The sequence below is a fragment of the Triturus cristatus genome, chromosome 6 (assembly GCF_964204655.1).
Source record: "Triturus cristatus chromosome 6, aTriCri1.1, whole genome shotgun sequence".
NCBI classification, from domain to species: domain Eukaryota; kingdom Metazoa; phylum Chordata; class Amphibia; order Caudata; family Salamandridae; genus Triturus; species Triturus cristatus.
The window spans coordinates 1923987552-1924009647 of NC_140589.1; the positions used below are offsets into that span (position 1 = coordinate 1923987552).

Consider the following 22096-nt stretch of genomic DNA (forward strand, 5'->3'; position numbering starts at 1 on the left):
ATATTAGTGTAGCTTTGTTGTGGTTGCAGATGCTCTGCACTTTCTCATTTCGAACATGACACAACCATTGTCACCAGTACGAAGGCCACCCCCCTGGCTGGACTGGCCTTAGAAGGCATCAGGTGTTTGCCTGGCAGGCTGGGGTCAGTTTTGGAGCAGGGGGGGGGCAGTTGTGTTACTGGGGGCAGTTTTGCAGTGATGTTACAATATGGGCCCTCAGTAACAAAAAAAACAATGCTGGGGACCAGGTTTAAGCAATAGTGCTTGACACTTGCCCCCCCCCCACTTCCCCTCTGGTGGGTGGGAGCCAGTGCGGCAAAATTGCCAGCGCTACTTTGGGTGCCCAGTCCGACCCTGCCTGTCCCATCAAACAGGCCTCCTCCGTTCTAGTACCTAGGTCATTTATCTGCACAATAAAGCATGAACTCCAGTGTCAGAACCCCTATCGCTGCACTCACAAATGCGGTCGGGTTCTTGGCGCACATTGCCGTGGGGGAACATTGGTCGTAAAAGCAGCTAGTAACAATGTCGAGTTTGGCGTCTTCTGTATAGGACTAGGATAGCGCCAACCTAGCTGAAAGAAGCAGAGCATTGCAAACAAGTGTTAAAAGTGGTGAGAAGCGAATAATACAAGGCAAGCCACGCAGAAGAGAATGTGAAGTGGAGGCAGAGGGGTACGCCAACAAAGGTATTTAGTAACCATGATGTTATGCAAGGACAGGGTAAGGGTCGAGAGTCCCTGGCACAGTACGTGTTCGATACCCTGCACCTCATTTTGTGATTCTCACTTAACCTGTATGTTTTTCTGTGCATGAGACTTATGTCTCGAATTCCCTGACGAATGCTCACCGTGATTCTGGCTATTCCTCGCCACCAGTGGTAGATTGTGTTGAAAATAGGAGTACAGAGCGCGCAACCAAGATGGCCGCGTAGGTGCGAGGCTCCCGAGGACCTCCGCGACCTCCTACATAAATCCTGACAGAATCCTGTCCCAGATGAGGGGACTGTATTTGTGAGCCCGAGCAGAGGTGACGCCCGTTTTCCGTTTTTAAATCGGACCTCGGACACCGGCGGGAGCATCGATAGAGGTTTGCGGCCTTCTCCACACCGGCCCCCCGTCCTGGAGTAGTGGGGCGATCCGGACACAAAGTGAACAACAGCGGCGGGTGAGGCTGGGTGGCTCGCGTGCCCCGCACTTTCACTTTCGCTTTTTGCGCCCTCCTTGCTGCCAGGCGAGGTTGGGTTGCGGGGCGGTGTGCGGTGCTGTGGCCTCGTTGGGCTGCCCTGCCGACCCGCCGGCAGCGATCTGTCCTGAGGATCGGCGGTTGCCCCCCCCCGGAGCCCTTGAACGGGATTGTCTGCCCCCTTTCTGAGGAGATTGGCTCGATTTGGGGATTGCGACCATGGCCACAAAACAAGATGGCGACCGGGCCAAGGTGAAGTCGACCCGTCGTGGCACGGCCCAACAATCCAATAACATGGACCGCTACACCCTCCAGAAGGGATCTCCAGAGGTGCTGCGTGAGTCCCCCACGGGCCCGACTGATGCTCCCGCTCTGCCCACGGACCTGACCCTCCGGGACGTCATGGGCGCCATCGCCGAGATGAAGGCCTCGGTGGACCAGCGCTTTGACACTCTGGCGCAGAAGATCGACTCGGTCCTCGTGGACGTGGGCCTCGTGAGAGCCGATCTGTCGAAAACAAATGACCGGGTCGATTCTTTGGCCCACTCTACCTCGGGCCTCACCACTGACGTGGCGGCCCTTCAACAGGAGGTGCGCAGGCTTGGCCAGGCGAGCGCCCTGATGAATCGTCGACTGGAGGATTCCGAGGGTCGGGCCCGGAGAAACAACGTCCGCATTATCGGGGTGCCGGAGGGACGAGAGGCGGAGGCAGCGGATCTGTTCGTGGAGGACCTGGTCCTCACCCACCTACAGCCTCGGGGGCTGAGCAAATTCTTTGCTGTGGAACGGGCCCATAGGGTCCCCGGGGGTAGACCTAAGATCGGCGCCCCTCCGAGGCCTATCATCGCCCGGATCTTCAATTTTAGGGACAGAGACGCTATCCTGCAGACTTCTAGGCTCCAAGGGCCGGTCAGACTGGACAACATGGATATTAATTTCTATCCTGACTTTACCCCGGCGGTCCAAAAGCAGCGATTGAGCTTTCTGGGTGTCAAACGTCGCCTACGAGACCTGAATCTCAAATATTCTATGCTTTTTCCAGCTAAGCTGAGGGTGGAGGTGGATGGCCACACACACTTTTTTGATCGTCCCGAGGCGGCCGGGGACTGGCTGGACACTTTGCCCGGAGATCGGGGCCGGGGGGGCGGGGGGGGAGCGGTTGGTGGGGAGGGCCCGCCGGATCAGGACTAAGAGACTAATGGTAGGCCTTGCTCCGGACTGTGTTATTGTCACCATTGACTGTTAGGGTAAGTTCCCCTCCTGAGGGGGTCGTGCGGGGTCTCTTGGGGGATCTCCCTCCTCCTCTGGGGGACTAGTTAGTTTTCTTCTATGGGGCGACAGGCACACTGCACTTTGGGGGGGCTGTCTGGGCTCATGCAGGGGTGCAGGGTGGGGGGAGTTTTGTTGGGATGGGTGGGTTGGGGTGGGGTGTGGTTCGTTTCTACCGCAAGGCAAACCCTTTATTGTACTGGTGTTCTTGAGTTGCTCTCGGGGGGACAAATGATGGCTTTTGTATGTGATGGGGGGTAGGGACCTGACTTTGTTGTCCTGGAACGTCAACGGGCTGGGGGATAGGATTAAGCGGGGTGTGGTCCTGCAGTATCTGAAACGGATTTCGCCTGATGTGGTCTTTCTGCAGGAGACACACCTTATTGGTAACTCCTTTTGTGCCATGAATCGACGTGGTTATCGTTTGGTGGCCCACTCGGGCTTTACGTCAGGCTCACGGGGGGTGGGCATTATGGTCAAGACCTCGCTCCCGCTAGAAATAGACGAGGTGCGCCATGATGAGAGGGGACGCTACACTGTTTTGGTGGGGAGAATGGAGGGCAAAGTGGTCGTCTTTGTCTCAGTGTACGTCCCACCGGGGTTGCAGTCCACCACCTTTGCGGACCTGGGGCGCCTCCTTCTTGACCTTCCGGGGGGGCTTCTGGTGGTTGGGGGGGATTTCAACGCAGTGGTTTCTGGGACTATGGATCGTTATCCCCCTAGGGACCTCCCCCGGGCACAGGCGTGGCTGTCGGGCCTTTTGGATACACTGGGATTGGTGGACTGCTGGCGTTTAAAGCATCCCACTCAGCTGCAGTACACCTTCCATTCGGGTGCCCATGGTAGCCTTTCGCGGCTTGATCATATCCTTGTCCCTGCGGCCTATGCCGGGAGGGTGGGGGAGGTGCGCCATTTGGCGAGGGGCATTTCAGATCACTCCCCGCTCCTGTTGCACTTTGGTGTCTTCCCGAGGGGGGAGGGCAGGGTAGCCCCGATCAACGCTTGGTACCTGCGCGACCCCACTATTCGCGCTGACTTGATTAAATCCTTGCAACGGTATTTCGAGGAGAATGTGGGGTCAGTCCTGTCGGCTATCTCCCTTTGGGAGGCTTTCAAGACAGTGCTGAGAGGGGAGGCCCTCTCCTTTATTTCCCATGCCCGGAGGCGCGCACAGGAGGAGGTGACCCGGGTGGAGGCTGAAATTACTGAATTGGAGGGTGATTTGGGGAGTGGGGTGACTGACGCTGCGCTACACGTTCTGCACCTCAAGCAGGCGGCCTATAGGGCCCTCGTCACGGAGGCGGCCAGGGGCCTCAGCAGAGAGCAACAGGGGCGATTGTATGATGTGGGTGATAAGGCGGGCAAGTTGATTGCGTGGTTGGATAAGAAGGAGAGAGCGAGTCGTGTAGTCCCGCTGATTGAGAGGGCGGATGGCGTGCGTGTCACTGAGCCGGAAGGCATTGTTTCTTGCTTCGCGGATTATTTCCGCGAGGTATATTCCCCGGTTTCTACCTGCTCGGAGGAGGATTCCCATGCCCTGCTGCGTGACATCGCGCTCCCCTCCCTTTCTGTGGAGGACAGGGAGTTGTTGGATGCCGCCCCCACCTCGGACGAAATCGCCCTCGCCATCCGCTCGGTCGCTTCTGGCAAGGCCATGGGCCCGAACGGCATTCCTATCGAGTTATACAAGCTGCGACCGGATGTACTGGCACCCCACCTCCGCGCGATGTTTCTTGCGGCCCACTCGCGGGGCTCCCTCCCGCCGGACCAGCGTCTGGCTACCATCGTGGTTATCCACAAGGAGGGGAGGCCTCGAGACCGAGTCACATCCTATCGGCCTATCTCGCTCTTGAATGCGGAGCCTAAAATCCTCGCCAAGGTGCTCGCCAACCGGCTGGTCGGCGTGGTGGGCGACCTGGTCCACCAAGACCAGTCCGGCTTTATTCCCCATCGCAATACGGCTCTTAATCTACGACGCCTGCACGGCGTGCTAGCGCGTGTTCCGTTCGTGCGGGAGCCGGCCATCTTGGCGTCTTTGGACGCCACCATGGCGTTCGACACACTCGAGTGGCCGTACATCTGGGCGATGCTGGCGAAGTTCGGCTTCGGGCCGGGTTTCGTCAGCTGGGTCAAATTGTTGTACTCGGACCCACTTGCGCAGGTGGTGGTGAATGGTCGAGTCTCGGCCCCATTCGTGCTGGGACGGGGCACGCGACAGGGTTGCCCCCTGTCGCCGCTCCTGTTCGCACTGGCCCTGGAACCTCTGGCGGAGTGGCTGCGGTGGCACCCTTCTATCCGAGGTCTCCGTTGGACCCCCGAGTATGAGGACCGCGTGTCTCTCTATGCAGACGACATCCTTTTGTATTTAGCCTCCCCGCGTAAATCACTGATTGTCCTGGTCGATGTTCTGCACTCATTTGGCCGTAATTCAGGCCTTGTCATCAACTGGGCCAAATCCTGTGTCTATGTGCTTTCCGGGGAGGCTCCTGTCCTCCCGCGGGGCTGTCCGATCCAGATTGCCTCGGAGGGATTTCGATACTTGGGTGTCTACATTACGCTTGACCCAGTGGCCCGCTACGAGCGAAATTTGCTTCCCCCCCTCCAGCGTTTGAAGGAGGATGTCGCGCGCTGGAGGCGCTTGCCACTTTCGCCGCTCGGCCGGGCGGCTTTGTTCAAGATGATGTCACTGCCGCGCTTCCTGTACGCTCTCCAGAACACCATGGACCTGGTCCCAGCGCGCTACTTCCGTGAAGTGGAGGGTCTACAGCGCCGCCTGTTCTGGGACGGGAGGCCGCGTATAGCCCTGGCAAAGTTGACGCTCCCGTGGTACGACGGAGGGATTGCCCTCCCGGATATTAAACGGTATTACTGGGCCTCCCAGTTAGCTGCAATTAATCACGGCCTCTATGGGCCCGCCCTAAACCCGGCATTTGAAATGGACAAGATGCTCCTGCCCGGTGGCGACTACAATCGAGCGCTCTACGCTAGTGTGCCCGATTCCCGCTTGACGGGACCCACGCGTGTTATGGTGCGAGTATGGCACGCGGCTAGTGCAGCTATGGGCTGGAAGGACCGTTTGACCCGGGCGTCACCGCTGTATGCGTCCGAGAGGTTGGGCTCTCTGTGGACCTCAAAGGGCTTTGCGCAGTGGGACACTATAGGCATCAGTACAGTGGGGGATCTCTGGACGAGGGGAGGATTTAAAACATTTGAGACGTTGCAGGCGGAGTTTCAGCTGCGGGGCAGTGAATACTTTCGGTACCTGCAGGTCCGTCACGCACTGGGCTCCGTCTTCCCAGACGTGGCCTCCATCCCGGAGTCCTCCCCCCTGGAGGATCGAGTGCTAGATGGCCATGTTCCGGACAGCACGATCTCCCTCATTTACAAGAAATTGATAAATGATCGCTCGGGCTTACTGACTGGCCTCCGCGAGGCCTGGGTTGCCGATGGGCTGGAGCTGGACGACGAGGACTGGATTTCCGCGGTGGCCTCTCCGAAGGAGGTGGCCATCCCGGCTCGCCTTCGTTTCGTCCAGCTTAAGATACTCCACCGGGTGTACATGACGGGGCCAAGGCTTCTGCGTATGGGCTATGCCGAGGACGGACTGTGTAAGCGTGGATGTGGTGCCTCAGCGACCTTTCTACACATTTTGTGGGAATGCCCGAGGGTGGAGCGATTCTGGCGTGGTGTGCATGAGGTCCTGCGAGCGGTTACGCATGTCGCGCTGTTGCCTGAAGCGAGGAGATGTCTGCTGAATGTGTGGGAACCGACCGATTACTCAGTTCCGCAGACGCGATGGGTGACTCTGGGCTATATGGTGGCTAAGCGGGACGTTGCACAGCTGTGGGGATCCCAGAGGTCCCCGGCGGTATCGGCCTGGAAAGAACACATGGATTGGTGCATGTTCCGAGAAAAGGTGGTGTATGTGGCGCGGGGTAAGCCTGGTGCATGGGTGAAGATATGGGGCCCCTGGAACGCCTTCCGCGGGGATATCTGCGAGCCGCCGTTGTTGCCTCCCGCCTCACCAGCTCCATCCCCTTAGTTTTCTCCCTTCCCTAGCTCCAAGCATAGTGTTCCCCCAGTCCTGGACTTGTTTCCCTTCCCCTCTTGGGGGTTTTCAGTGGATGGTTTGGGGTCCCCCGTTTGAGGAGCACGTGCTGTCACTCTCGATCGTGGGTTGCCTTGCGGGTGTGTGTTTACTTATGTTGTTGTGTTGTAGAAAATGAAACCGTATTGCGGGCTCTGAGCCATATGGCCTGCGTTGTTGATACCTCCTGCCTTAGTGTCTATGCAAAGCTAAGTGCCTCATTGTATGTTTCTCATTTGTTATCGTCACTTTAGCGGCCGGCCGGAAGGTTGTAGGCCCATACCTGTATATATTTGAGATTGCAATAAACGGTTTCAAAAAAAAAAAAAAAAAAAGAAAATAGGAGTACAAAGATGGTGGTGCCTTTTTATCACAGGAGTCTTCATACTCATGAACAGGCCATGCCACAACTGGTGGTGTCTTGCTGCCCATCAACAGTTGTGAGGTACACATTTTTATGTCCCTGCACCCCAGCGGAAGGACTGCCTTTCTGTATAAATCTTTGTAACCTGGCAAGACTGGGCTTTCCTCGGTACCCCGGAAGTGTATGAGGGCTGGGTGGGTTGGGGTGCGTGTGTGTGTGTTCCGAGCCCTGGTGCTAGCAAGGAAGGTGGTTCCTTTCACTGCTGTTGGAAAATTATTTATATGTGCCCCACAGGTCTGTAGACTCGGGTGCCATTGAACCTGCTGCACTAATGGGAGCTACCCCCCTGCTTCCCCTACAAACGAAGCAATGCCCCCACTGTGTGTGTGTGTGTGTGTTTGGGGAGGGTTCGGGGGCTTTTGTATTATGGGCCGGAGGCGGTATCGGCTGCTCCCCGTGTGACCCTCTCTCTCCCTCACCTGGTTGCTCCGGAGAACATGTCAAGCTGTGAAGTGAGTGTGCCGCAGAGTCAATATGTGTCCCTTCTCTGCCCGGAGTCCACGCTCCTCCTGCCCTGTCCTTCTTAAAGAGCCCCACTGGGTCGCAAACACATTGCACTACTGCAAACATGGGCAATTCAGGTCGCCAGGGGTTTAAGTGGGATGCAGAAAGTGTGGGGGGAATCTCTGAAACGGGCAGGGCCTATATTAAGGGCGTGGCTTAACCATATACACAAAAATTTGCTTAGAGTGCCACCATACCCACACATTTGCATAGAAGTGCAACTGCAACTTTTATATGTGACCATTGCTCTGTGCGCTTTCTAAAGAGGCCAAGGATTGGATGAGCACGTGTTCTGAGCATCTTTTTGCCCCTGACAGGCACTCGCACTGCCTTCAGGCAGAACTCAGTTGCACCCTGTTGTAAACAGATGGAAGCCACTCCGTTGGAATGATGCACCACAGGAGTTTAAGTGGGCCGGGTCTCTCCGGGTCTCAGACCCGGTAGTAATTTACAAACGGACATTGAAACGGGTCTCTTTCGGGCCCTATATTCAGCTCCACTGGCTCCCGGTTGAGAAGAGGGTCACCTTCACCCACGCCTACAAAGCCCTCAATAACATCGGACCCAAGTACCTCAACGATAGACTCTCCTTCCACGTTCCCAAAGGGAACCTCCGCTCCGCCGACCTCGCAGAGGTCCCCCGCATTCACAGGAGCAGAACAGGTGGCAGAGCTTTCTCCTACATTGCAGCCAAGACCTGGAACGAGCTCCCCGTCAACATCAGATGTTCGCAAACCCTGCACACCTTCAGGAAGGATCTGAAGACCTGGCTCTTCGACTGATCCAGAGCTCCCCCCCCACCCAACACCTTGAGACCCTCACGGGTGAGTAGTGCGCTTTACAAACCCCTGATTGATTGATGTCCTTAACTCTTCATGCAAAATGCACTGATCTATTTCTGAACAATAGAGAAAAAAAACATTAAAGCATACCATGTCGACCCTGCTTATATATCACATCCTTTAATTAAACTTGCATTCGCTGTTGGTGTTTGCTTATCCAGGATGCTGTGTTACTTATTTTGTTCTCTCTTACGACATATTACTCTTATCTGGTGCATCAGCTTTAAGTGAGATGACAAATGTGGGGAGTCTCTCAAAGGGGTAAAATTTAGGGTGTGGCTTAAAAACACCTAAGCTAAAAAAACTGTGCTTGGCAATGTGTGCCACCTAACTGGTATTTTGCTGTTTTAGTCATTGCATCCAGATATATAATACAGCAAGCAACATCATACCTACAAGCCAGGACTATTGGCTTTGTCAGTGGTGTTAGTTGCATAAGATGATTAAGCAACAACTATGGCTTTGTTGTATATAATATTGAAAATGCTTTAGTTTGGAAATGATGAGACTTTGAAAGAACTATTAAGATTCACTTTGAAGTTGCATCAAAGGCAGGGAATGGTGGCACTGCTCCAGAGTCAAGCTTTTTATTTTCACCCTAAGGGTGAGGGCAGAAATGGAGAGTTGATAGCTACCCATCTCAGCACCTGCTTTTTAGAACGGCCGGTAGGACCTGGCCCACTTAAAGCCCTCGTGGGCTCCTTTCCAGTTGTGCACCACGAGACCCAGGGCAGTGCATTGCTACTTTCGTTCCATTAAAAAAAATGGCATGTCCTTTTGTTGAAGTTGCAGCAGCCCACTTTGTTTTGTTTGTTTGCAAGGACAAGGTCTCCGATAGCCTCTGAGCAGCAGCGAGCCCTGAACACCACTTGATTCAGCAAACGCTGTTGAAGGTTTGGGGCAGGTACTATTTCCCAACCTCTAGCCCCCCTCCTATATTAAAAAAACACTAGAATGAGTATTGGAACAGGCAAGAAGTTGCCAGCACTGCAAGGTAAAAAAAACTAGAAGACCTTTTTATATTCTTTCTTTAATAGGGTCGTTCAGTTGTACATAATGTCTTCTTGGTTATATTGAAGGTAACACAAATGCTTATAACACTTTTATATTATATCTTTTCAACATACTGCACAGTAGCCACACTGCTCTACAACATAGCTTAAAAACATTTGCAAAGCCAATAGCTCTTCCTAAACACTTATAAGGTCCCAAAGGCAAGTCCTATTGGCTATGCCAATGCTTGTTTTTTATATGTTTCAAAACAAAGAACTTCAAAGGTGAGTACTGTTTTCAATAGCAATTTGTACAAGTAAAGCTTTTAAAGTTGTGCTCCTTTAAGCACAATGCAATCTATGGAAGAAAAAGTCAGTGATGCATAAAGGTAGGCACAGTTGGTTTCAGGGGTTCACCTTCGGCGTTCGAAGTTGTAGTGGGCCAAGGTTCAAAGTACTACAAGCCACCCAAAAACAGGCTGCACAAGGGGACTTGGGCACAAGTCAGAGAGCTCCCAGATGGAAACATCGATTGCAAGGGGTTTTGAAGCAAGGGAGCACAGCCGGTTTTTCAGGACCTGGGCTGGGTGGCTCAGGTGCAGAGTGGTTAGGTCAGCCTGGCTGGGTGTGCAAAAATGCTCCTTGCGGCCATGTACAAACAGCTCGCAAGGGCAAAATCAAGACAGCTGGGCCACTCATGAACCTGATAGTCAGAAACCTGTCTATGGTGGCTCGCTGGTTCGAGACCAGTCAAGACACTTGTAGTTGATAGGTGTTCAGGCGGCACCTCTGAGGTGCCCTCTTGCTCTATTGCTTAATAAACCCGCCACTGGCATCAGTGTGGATTTATTAAGATGAGATGTTTGATACTAAACACCTTGGGGTACAGTAAAGCCACCATGTAGCTGGGGAACCCGTAATCACAAGTGTCCAGCCCATGTACTCGTTATGGCTTCCCTGTGCACTTGTTATATCGAAGGTTCTGATTAGATACCCCAAGGGCACATCCACTCACACAGATATGCCCGCACGTGGGGTATTGTGCACCCTGCCTTAGGCCTTTAAGGTCTGCTGTAAGGGTGACGTACCTATACCTCATGCAGTGTTCTCCTTGCATGGCACACAGGGGTGGGTACCTTGATGACTCTTAATTTTTCTCTGCACCAATACATGCAGGCTGCAATGACAGTTTTCAGTAGCTTAGTGAGGGGCACCTTAGGGTGGGACAATTTGTGTGGCAGCACTTAAGGGCCCTCTTTAGTTCCAAGGCCCTAGATACCAGAGGTACCACTTACTAGGGACTTACTGGGATCCTATAAGGGTGCCAAGTGTGGAGAGTGGTGCATTTAAGGGAAAGAACTCTGGTACTGGGGACCTGGTTAGCAGGAACCCAGTACACTTTCAGTCAAAGTTGTACCAGATACCAGGCTAAAGGAAGAGGGGGGTACTGCAACAGAGCCCAGTTCCCTACAGACTCTTGCAGCAGTTGCTTATGTTTCCTGCTGTTATTGTATTGCTCTGTGTTGCAGGGTCCATTCTCTGGAAAAGGCTTCCTCTTGTATTATTTGTTAGGCCGTGTGATAATAGGAAGCATTTCCTGGATAAGAAGGTAGACATCTTGTCGCTGTGGATTTAACATTGTAGTGTGTCATTGGAAGAGGGTCTCACTCACTGAACAAGGAACCTTCTCTCGTGCCTTGTTTACTCCTTGAGTCCACACTCCTTGAAAAAAGAAGATCACAGAAGGGTTGTATGCCCTTACTCTGCCTATTGCAATTTTCCATTGAAAATTAAATCTAGAATTTCTTCAGTGCTCTTGTCTATGTGGACAATTAAATGTCTCATTAAATGCCAATAGATTTTTGTGATTGACTCTGCATTTCAGCGTATTCACTGTGTCTTTTTCTTAATCTAACAGGTGAAATAAATGCAGTAATAAATTAAAAGGTAAATGCATTAAACATCACTGATGTAGGAAGTGATGTAAAACAGTATGCCTCTAAATCTCTACCCTTGAAGGCTAATGCCTCGCCAAAGTCTTTTCCTACAGCCTTAAACCCACACTGCCCAATGAGGTCTGTACTTGGCTCTTAGGCATCAGCAGATATACTTTGAAGACATAACACACTGACATACTGACGCAAGTCTAATGAGATACTCATTATGAAGGAAGCGCTAACCTGATATCAGGAAGAAAACACAGGCGAGAAACCGTATGAATATCTAGAATGCGGCACCACATTTATTAGGTAGAGAAAGAGCAAGTGCGACATCAGAAACTTCATACTGGAGAAAAACCATATCGATGGACTAACTGGAAAAGTGCTCTTTGCAGTGAAAGACCTAATGCACCATCAGAGTGTCCACGTAGAGGAGAGACCATATAAATGTACAGAATGTAATAAAGTGTTTGGATGAAAGAGAACGCTAAAGCAGCATCAGAAAATCCACACTGGTGAAAAACCGTATGAATGTACAGAAGGCGACAAAGCATTTATTACCAATCGACACCTAATGCAAAATCAGAAACTCCACATTGGGGAGAAACCATATCAATGTACAGAATGTGACAAAGCATTTACAAGAAATGTAGAGCTGAAGCGACATCAAAAAGTCCACACTGCAGAGAGACCCTTCAGCTGCAATAAATGTGAGAAGGCATTTGTTATAAAGTCATATCTAACACGACATCAGAAAGTCCACACCGGGGAGAAACCCTATGAATGTTCAGAATGTGACTTAGCATTTTTTACCCACGAAGATCTAACAAAACATCACAAAGTTCACACTGGGGAGAGACCTTATCAATGTACAGAATGTGATAAAGCATTTAAAGCAAATGGACAGCTGAAGCGACATCAAAAAGTCCACAGTGGAGAGAGACCATATCAATGTACAGAATGTGACAAAGCATTTTTAACAAATGAAGAGCTGAAGCAACATCAAAAAGTCCACACTGGAGAGAGACCCTTCAACTGCACTAAATGTGAGAAGGCCTTTATTATAAAGTCACATCTAACACAACATCAGAGAATCCACACCGGGGAAAAACCCTATGAATGTTCAGAATGTGACAAGGCATTTTTTACCCATGCATATCTAACAAGACATCAGAAAGTTCACACTGGGGAGAGACCATATCAATGTACAGAATGTTACAAAGCATTTTTAAGAAATGGACAGCTGAAGCAACATCAAAAAGTCCACACTGGAGAGAAACCATATCAATGTGCAGAATGTGACAAAGCATTTATAACAAATCTACAGCTGAAGCAACATCAAAAAGTCCACACTGGAGAGAGACCATATCAATGTACAGAATGTGATAGAGCATTTATAAGAAATGGAGACCTGAAGCAACATCAAAAAGTCCACACTGGAGAGAGACCATATCAATGTACAGAATGTGACCAAGCCTTTATAAGAAAAGGAGCGCTGAAACGACATCAGAATGTCCACACTGGAGAGAGGCCATATCAATGTACAGAATGTGACCAGACGTTTATAACAAATGGAGAGCTGAAACAACATCAAAATATCCACACTGGAGCGAGACCATATCAATGTACAGAATGTGACAAAGCATTTATAAGAAATGGATCACTAAAACAACATCAAACAGTCCACACTGGGGAGAGACCATATCAATGTACAGAATGTGGCCAAGCATTTAGAAGGAATGGAGATCTGAAGGCACATCAAACAGTCCACACTGGAGAGAGGCCATTCAGCTGCACTGAATGTGGAAAGGCATTTATTAGAAAGTCACGACTAACACAACATCTGAAAGTCCACACAGGAGAGAAATCCATATCCTATGAATGTACTGAATGTGACAAAACATTTATTGCAAAGCAAAATTTAACACACCATCTGAAAATTCACACTGGGGAGAGACCATTCAACTGTACTGATTGTGAGAAGGCATTTATTAGAATGTCACAGCTAGTGCAACATCAAAAAGTCCACACATGGGGGAAACCATATAAATGCACAGAATGTGACAAAGCATTTATAAGAATTGGAGAGCTAAAACGACATCAGAAAATCCACACTGGGGAGAAACCATATGGCTGTACTGAATGTTGCAAAGCATTTATTGAGAAGAAAAGTTTAAAAATACATCAAAAAGTCCACACTGGGGAGAAACCATATGAATGCACAGAATGTGACAAAGCATTTATAAGAAAAGCAGAGCTAAAACGACATCAGAAAATCCACCCTGGGGAGAAACCATATGAATGCACAGAATGTGACAAAGCATTTAAAAGAAAAGCAGAGCTGAAACAACATCAGAAAATACACACTGGGGAGAAACCTTAATTATGTACAGAATGTGACAAAGCATTTATTACAAGGCGATGTTTAAAACTACATGAGAAAATTCACACAGGAGAGAAACCGTATGAATGTACAGAATGTGAAAAGGGGTTTGGTACAAAGCAACTTTTAATGCAACATCAGAAATTTCACACGGCGGAGAAAACATATCAATGTATTGAATGTCACAAAGCATTGATAACGGATGGAAAACTGAAGCGACATCAGAAAATCCACATGGAGAGAAAACCTATGTATGTACAGAATGTGATAGAGTCTTCTGCAGGAGGAATAAGCTAATGCAGTATCAACAAGTCTACACTAGGGAGAAACCATATTAATGTACTGAATGCACAAAGGGATATATTGCAAAACAAAATGTAATATGACATCAGAATATTGCCACAGGAGAAAAACTACTGAACATTGGAATGCATTCATAAGAACTAGAGAGCTAACGCAACATCAAAGGTCCACATTGAAGACTGCACTGAATGTGGCAAAGCATTTATTAGCAAGGGAGCGTTAAAACAGCATCAGAAAGTCCCCATTGAGTAACAACTGTATGAATGTACAGAATGTGACAAAGTGTTCTTAATTTTGTATCTGTATGAATGTGCAGAAAGTGACAAGGCATTTATTAGAAGGGTACAGCCAAATTTCCATCAGAAAGTCCACACGGGAGAAGTCATATCAGTGCACTTACTGAGACAACGCATTTGTTGAAAAAGCAACCTAACACAACATCATAAAGTTCACAATGGATAGAAATTATATGACTACACTGAATTCAATAAAGAATGTTATTAGAAAGGCACCGCTAATGTACCATCAAAGTCCACACAGGGAAGAAATTCATGACACGAGGAAGGCATATCACAATAAATTTGTCCAGGCATTTTTCAAAAAAGACCTAACACAACGTCAAAAAGCCCACCCTAGGGAGAAACCATATAAAGGTACTGAATGTGACAATTTATTGGCAGCACATATATAATACAATAACAGTAAGTCAAAAGAGAGGAGAAAGTCATGACAGTGGAGAATGCATATCACTGCACTCAATGCGCCAGCGCATCCTTCACAAAGGCAAAGCTAATACAACATAAAGAAAGGCAGTACTAGTGGGACTCCTTAGGAATATACTGAATGGGTTGTATGATGGATCCACGCATGTTATTACAACGCATGCCCTTACAACTCATCCTTAGCAATGCTTATGCTTTTACATCGCATGTCTTTGCCATGCATAACTTTACCAGGCATATGCCTTTACTACAAAAAATGTATGTGTATTTTGCAGGTTAGTATAAAGTCATATATATAATATATATTCAATAACAAACAAACAATGAGGGTCAAGACCTGGTATGCACTGGTGAGTGTTTCTATGAAAGTCCAGAAATAATTATCTAAATTAGGACGCTCAACTTCCTGTGGCCCACCGTCCAGACCACTATCATTCCAAAGAATATAAACAGTAAAGGAGTGTGTGCTTTACATCAATAAACAATCAAATATTGCAGTCTGTTTTTTTCTTGTTTCTTTTTCCAGTTCGTTATTGGTCAAAACATTTTCTCCAAAGTTTAAAAAATGTAGAAATTCCAAATCCAACAAAGCAGTAATTAATTTGTACAGCCAAATGTTCAAATATTTTGTAGTCTTTTTGACATACATATCTATGGCTGCAAATTGTGTACCCTTAGGTGTGAATTTCGATTTCAGTCTCAAACCGCTCGTGCCACTATAATCGGTTGGTATGTTCAACATGGTAGCAACATCATCTACACCCAACCCGTCCCCCTCCGTCAATGACGTAAGTAAATGCGCATCCCGTAATTCTGAAATAGTAATTTCTGAACCTTTAATAACTGTTTCAACATTTATAGGTTTGTCCATTGTAGCAAAAAAACTTTTCAGTTTCATTTTTCTGGAAAATTTAAGCAAATCAATTTCAAAATCAGTAAAGTTACACAAATTTCTAGGGCAAAACGATAATCCTTTTTTCAAGACAGTTAATTTATGATAATTCAGTACGCTATCTGCAAGATTAATCACCTCCAGTTCATCATCCAACATACTGCTCATAAGCCTGGTGGTCTCTCTGCGCTGTCATCTATTTCCTGACTTTGTCTTGACTGCGTGTTCCTATTCTGATATTTCCTGTGTTTCCGCCCCCTTCTTGTTCTCCCGATCCTTTTTTCCGGCCTCTTTTGATCCTTAAAATCTCCTCGGATAAAGACGAACTTTTTACTGGTATGCCTCCCCCTGTTCCCAATGTTGGTGGTTCATCAATAGATGAAATACTAGAACTACTATAATTTACTGAGCTCAATTTACCCTTGCATCGCAGTACCCGCTATTTGTTTTGGTTTGGGGACCTCATCAAAGCCTTTCCATGGTTATAATCCCTCTCATCTCGTCTGATTTTACTTCGTTTTTTATCTTTGATCTGTAGCTGGTGTCTGTTAATGACTTCCTTTAAAATGCCATAATTTTTGTCAGTTAATTCGATCAAATTCATCTCTTTGATTTCCCTTTCCAGATCTGCAATCTGAATTTTAAGTATCTCTTCTTTCCTGTCTGTGTTTTTAATTAATATATGCATCATCGTAAAAGAAGATGCATATACATTTTCTTCCCACTCTTTGAGGAGGTCCTCATCGAGGTCATCAAAAGTGGGGAAAATCAGTATTCAAAGTCCTCTTGGTACTCTTTTTTGATCAATGTAATTTTTAAGAATCACTCCATCCCACCATTTTGATAGTTCTAATTTCTTGAGTTTTTCTAATTTACAAAATTATCCCTCAAACTATTACTACGTAAGTCTTTCCTCGCACTGGTGCTAGTTACTTTACTCTGTTGGAATAATTCTGCTGCCAGTTTTTTCCGATCATCCTCCATGATTACTAAACAGTATTTAGTATTAACACCACTCCCGTAGATATGTATGTCAAAAAGACTAAGAAATATTTGAACATTTGGCTGTACGAATTAATGACTGCTTTGTTGGATTTGGAATTTCTAAACTTTTTGAACTTTGGAGAAAAAACTTTTGACCAATAAAGAACTGGAAAAAGAAACAAGAAATAAATGGACTGCAATATTTGGTTGTTTACTGATGTAAAGCACACACTCCTTCTTTACTGTTTATATAATATATATATATATATATATATATATATATATATATAAATATATATATATATATATATATATACATATATCACTTCCCAATACAATACACCGCTCGCGGATACGAGCGGGCACGGACTCAAATGTTGCTGGTGCTGTATAACATTTATTTCTCGTTACATGTCCTGCCGCGTTTCTGTAACCTCGGCCTTGATCACATGGAAAACGCTCCACGGCAGTGTTAATTTTTAAAGGAAACCTTTGTGTTACCACGTGATACATCATAAGATAGACAATGAAAACAGACTATTAACGGAGCTCAATTTAATTGATAGGTTATTCATTTCCTAAAGTTAGCTAACATATGTTCTCTGTGGAATTTACTAGGCCTGGGCTAAATTTCCGTTCCGCTCGCGGAAATTGCGATCATTTGAAATTTTCGCGTTCCGCGGAGAGCGCGAAAATGTCAAAATTTCTGCATTCCGCAGTTTAGCGATAATTTGGTTCTTGCTCGCGCTGTAAAATAATACATTCTCGCGCGCGCGCGCGATCGCCTTACCTGAATCCCCGCGTTCGCCGACAAGTTTTCCCGATCCGGTCGCGTTCCCCACAAGATGTTGGATTGTTGGTAGCCATTTGCGCTGTCTCGCGACAGTTCGCGCCCGCAGTAACGTCATGCGTCGCGCGATCACGTCTTTCTTCTCGCGATCATGCACCGCGAGAAGAGTGAAAACAAGATGGCCGCGCCCGCAAGCAACCGCATGGGTAAGTTGGCGAGCCGCGAACACGCAGAAAATACCGCGAACGGGCGGGAAAAAAACGTCTGCATCTTCGCGATATTTCCACGTGTTTGCGGAGATTTTAAACATTTTCGCGATAATTTGCGAAAGTCGCTTTCGCAAATTCCGCCCACCCCTAGAATTTACCTGACTCTAATTTCTATGGTCCTAAACAAACATCACTGCTTCGCTTAATATTGAATGTGCTAAGCAATACATTTTCATTCAATAATAATTGCAAGAGAGCCCATATCATCAGTGCCTTTATGTGTACTGTTAGAAATGGGGATCTCTAGTTGGCAGCTGCCGCCAATGTCCAAATAGGAATCCTTCTTCCTAAGTCAGAGTAAGGGGCTACACCCTTGGATAAACCCTGCTCAACCCTGTGGTAACGTAGCACGAGCAGATAGGCCTATCTCAGAGCCAGTGTGTGGAGCATTTAGGACCATACACAACAATGCAGTTAATACACTACAAAGGGACACCACACAAGTAGCTATAGAAAAATAAGTATTTTTATGTAGGCTTAACACAAGGCTCAAAAAGCGATCAAGAAGCTGCAATGCACATAAATATAGATTCACTCAAAAAGCAATAAAAGCACTCAAAAGGGTGTGAAATGAACTTAGTTCGAGGCCTGGGTCTACGCGACCCATTGATGCTCAATATACCTGAGGTTTAAAGGGGCACGGCACGCAGCTTCGTGAGGAAGCTGCGATGAGGACAGGCAGACTCTGAGCGGCCACAGCTCCCACCTCCCAGCTGCAGTAGTCTGCGGCATGCACTCACGATGATCCTGGGACGGTGTTTAAAGGTGGTCACCAAGCGGCAACGGGGCTCAGTGGTGGTGGCCCACGCAGGTGATAACAAAGATCCTCGATGTGGTGACCAGTGCGGGCACTCAGCGATACAGCTCCTCAGCTGCTGGGGCCCACAGTAGCGATAGCGATGATTCTTGAAGCAAAGACAGATGCGGGCTCTCAGCAGCCCCAGCTTCTCAGCTGCAGCGGCGCACAATAGTGATAGCGATGGTTCTCGTAGCACAGACAAATGGGGGCTTTCAGCGGCAACAGCTCCTCAGCTGCAGTGGCCCACAATAGCGATTATTCTCGCAGCACAGACAGATGCGGGCTCTCAGCAGCAACAGCTCCTCCAGTGGCGGCTTCCCCATTGGGGCGTGGGGGCGTCACCCTACTGCTTTCTCGCGGTGCAAGAAGGCAGAAACATAATCGGTAAAAACAACCATTTATGTTTCTGCCTTCTCGCATTGCGAGAAAGCAGAAGTCCCTCTGTGCGTGCCTGGTTGGGGGCGGGCGGGTGGGCGGTCCTGCTCGAGGGCAGGGGGGAGTGGCTTGGCCAATGTTGTGCATACTGACTATTTGGTCAGCCCTGGAACCAACCAAACAGTCAGTACCCACAACAGTGGGTAAGCCACTCCTCCCCGCCCTCAAAAAGGGCCACCCACTCTCCCTTTTTCTTTATGCAGAAGAAAATGTCCCGGGATGGGGTGCTCTCCTGCCAGGAGCGGAGGCGGTGGGGTACCCGTCACTCAGGTATGTTTTATTTTATTTGTTTTACTCATCACCCGCGACCTACCCCCTCAATCGAGCATGCCGGCCGCCGCTGCAACAGACACCAGTTCCCACACGCTATGTATTTTGTGTACATGGAAGCCTGGCTCCCTTAAGGGGGTACGTTTGCTAGAACATATGCACAAAAGGAAAACTCAACCTATGGGCACCGGAAGTGCTTACAGTGCCAGTCAGGAGGAATGGCGGCGTCATCTTGCAGAGTAGAGAACTGACTGAGCAGGATTTACTTGAAGGATAGCTATGTATAAATACAGATAATATCTATGCAGCGGTGCCCCTTTAAGATGCAAGAACAAAAACAACCATAGATTTTTGGCAGAAACTTGCAGAGAAGCAGCAAGGTGTCACTCTGTCACACGTTGTTCCGTTAGGACAATGCACATAATTTCGTGGCACCTGGGGGGTTGCGTGGCAACGAAGCCTTATGCCACTACTGTATTAATTAGATCGATGTCGGAGCTGAATTTACTAAACAAGAAATGACTGTGTGAGCAGCGCCTCACAAAAGACAACAGCTGGGACTGCAGTGCGAGAGATTATGGAGAAGTGCGCATATTGAGGTTACTATTGCATTTTTGCATTGTGAACTCTGAACATGCCCAGTAGTCTGTGTCGGGTAAACTATTTTCAACAATGGACAACATGCCGGGAGTGTTATGTGCTTGCGTTCTGCAAATGTCATTGAACAAATGGAGAACAAAAATGGAAATTGGCAAAAGAAGAGCAAACTACTCTCACTTCCTCTGATTCTGGAATAATCTCCCAGGCATTGAGGTCCTGCTTCTTGCAGCAATGGTTTTGACTTCTAATTAGTCATATGAAACAGCAATAATGCATCACGTGTTAGTCTAACGCGAATAGAAGGTATGCCCGCATCACGGCATGTACTTTGATCAGTCATGCTGCTTATCACTATCAGATGACAGCGCAGTCGATGCTATTTTGCAAGTAATACAGTGCCCGTCTGCCAAAATGGATTAGGGCACCAACAGATGCTGATAACGATCTCTCTGGAGCTTTTTTCTCTGTGTCATTCTGCTGCCTTCACATTTCTGCCTGGAGGTTTATCTCTGTCACTGGTGCTGTTCCCAGTATGGCCGGACAGGATGCCGGCTGGGTCAAGTAAGTTGCCTTTCAGGTTTTTTACCGCAGACTTGGGTCCGCAGTATAGTCACTGACACTGAAACAGAATATAAGGAGCATAGCTCTTTTTATTTAAGATTAGTTTATTTCCCACCCTGCTTTGCAATGTTGGTACGATAACGTGTCTGTTTTGCTGATGACGATCCCGCTCCTTAGTGAAGCCTGTAGTCAGGCTGAGCAGTGGGAGGGGCGTACATGTTTGTGCATGTGTGTGTATGTGCATGTGTGTGCATGCATGAGTATGTGCAGGAGTGTGCATGCGTGTGTATGTTGTGTGTGTGCGCATGCGTGAGTATCTGCATGTGGTGCAAGAGTAACATGAGGTATGTGTGTCAATCCTTTGCAGTGTCTTCCTGCTGCGATGAAAGTCTGGGCCTTTGCACTCACCAGCCACAGTCAGAACGGTTTGTACGTCAAGGCCACTGGTAGCAGGTCAGTTTCCTATTAGGACCACAGAAGTAGTTCCCTATTCATCTCCTGAGTTCCAGTGGCTGCCTGTCTTTCCTGCCTGTGCAATGACAGCTGAATCACTACGTACTCTCTCCTGCAATGACAGCTGGATCTCTACGTACTTTCTCCTGCTTGTGCACAATGACAGCTGAGCCTCTACTCACTGACTGATCTTCACCGGTTCGCTATTTAAAGATGGCCACCGCTTGGTGCGCCGTAAGACCCTCGAGACGCTGCACTGAGGGACTGATCCTGGAACTGTACTTATCGTTCTCCCACAGAAGTAAGTCAAATTTGATTCCGGGATACTACATACTGTGTACTCAGTACTCCCGGTCTGGACGCATCGGGCCCTTAATCAGTCGTCTGGAACACGAAATTTGGAGCCCGCCCCAGACCACCGCATTATATTAGAAATAAACCCCGACCCCGTGCTGCTATATAACGCTAGTGGTAGCTTTCATCTTTCATTCTTTCTAGGAAAAAACACATAGTGACTGCACTGCTAAGACTCCATACCCAGATGCAGCCTGTTTAACAGATTACGTGTGTTTATTTCCATTTTTATCAGACTTTTGAGGCAGCGTAATTAATCTTGCTGTTCATGAGGGAAGAGGAGACGAGGAAGCAGAAAAAACCAGATGGGAAACATAATCATGTTGAAAGGTACAATTTATCCTAAATAACGAGGAAAATGTGTGCATTGTTGAATGCGGCCTGTTAAAGTTATAACAGAATTGACAGATGTATACACGGTTCTAAAATGGAAACAGGATTGTTAATGCAGCAGACGGTGTCTGTAGTCTTATTAATCATGTTCAAGCAGATGAACCAAATGTAATACGTCATGCATTATGTCGTTAAGTGAACATTTACGCGGGGGCCAGACCCTCCCTGACCTGAAGCTTTGACATCTCTTGCCTTAGTGCACTGACTGATCGTTTGTTTCAAAACTATTACTTTTACTAAGGACTAAGGACTTCTCAGTGTCTGTGTGTGGTATTTCGGGTATTTCTGTTTCCATGTGTATACTCCGTGTGCCCTTTATTTTGATTTTCAATTGCCCGTTGCGCTCATCTGGGTATGGAGCATCCTTTGGGGTGTCTGTTATTTGAAAGCGTGTTCTGGTTAGTGCATGTATGGCACTTCTATTTGTTTCTAATTCTCCCACTTATCTACTGCTCTAGTCTCTGTGCTGCAGCTGGCACTGTGTGTGGCACTAGTCCTAGTCACATTGCTATGTGTGTTTACAGCTCTAGTCTCTGTGCTTCTCAAATTTGCTTGAAAATGCACCATTTACCCACTCTTTTTTCAAAATGTTCTCGGGGGGGGGGGGGGAATCCCCCCGAATCCCCTTTAAGATGTTCATGCTCCC

At 48.0% G+C, this 22096-nt stretch overlaps 1 protein-coding gene and 1 pseudogene across 1 annotated transcript in view; both read left to right on the plus strand.

Moving 5' to 3' along the window:
- The window catches only part of LOC146822490 (uncharacterized), a 144089-nt gene that overhangs the window by 71654 nt on the left and 50339 nt on the right, over nucleotides 1-22096 (plus strand). The window lies entirely within an intron of this gene.
- Nucleotides 11596-14435, plus strand: LOC146822491 (uncharacterized; annotated as a pseudogene).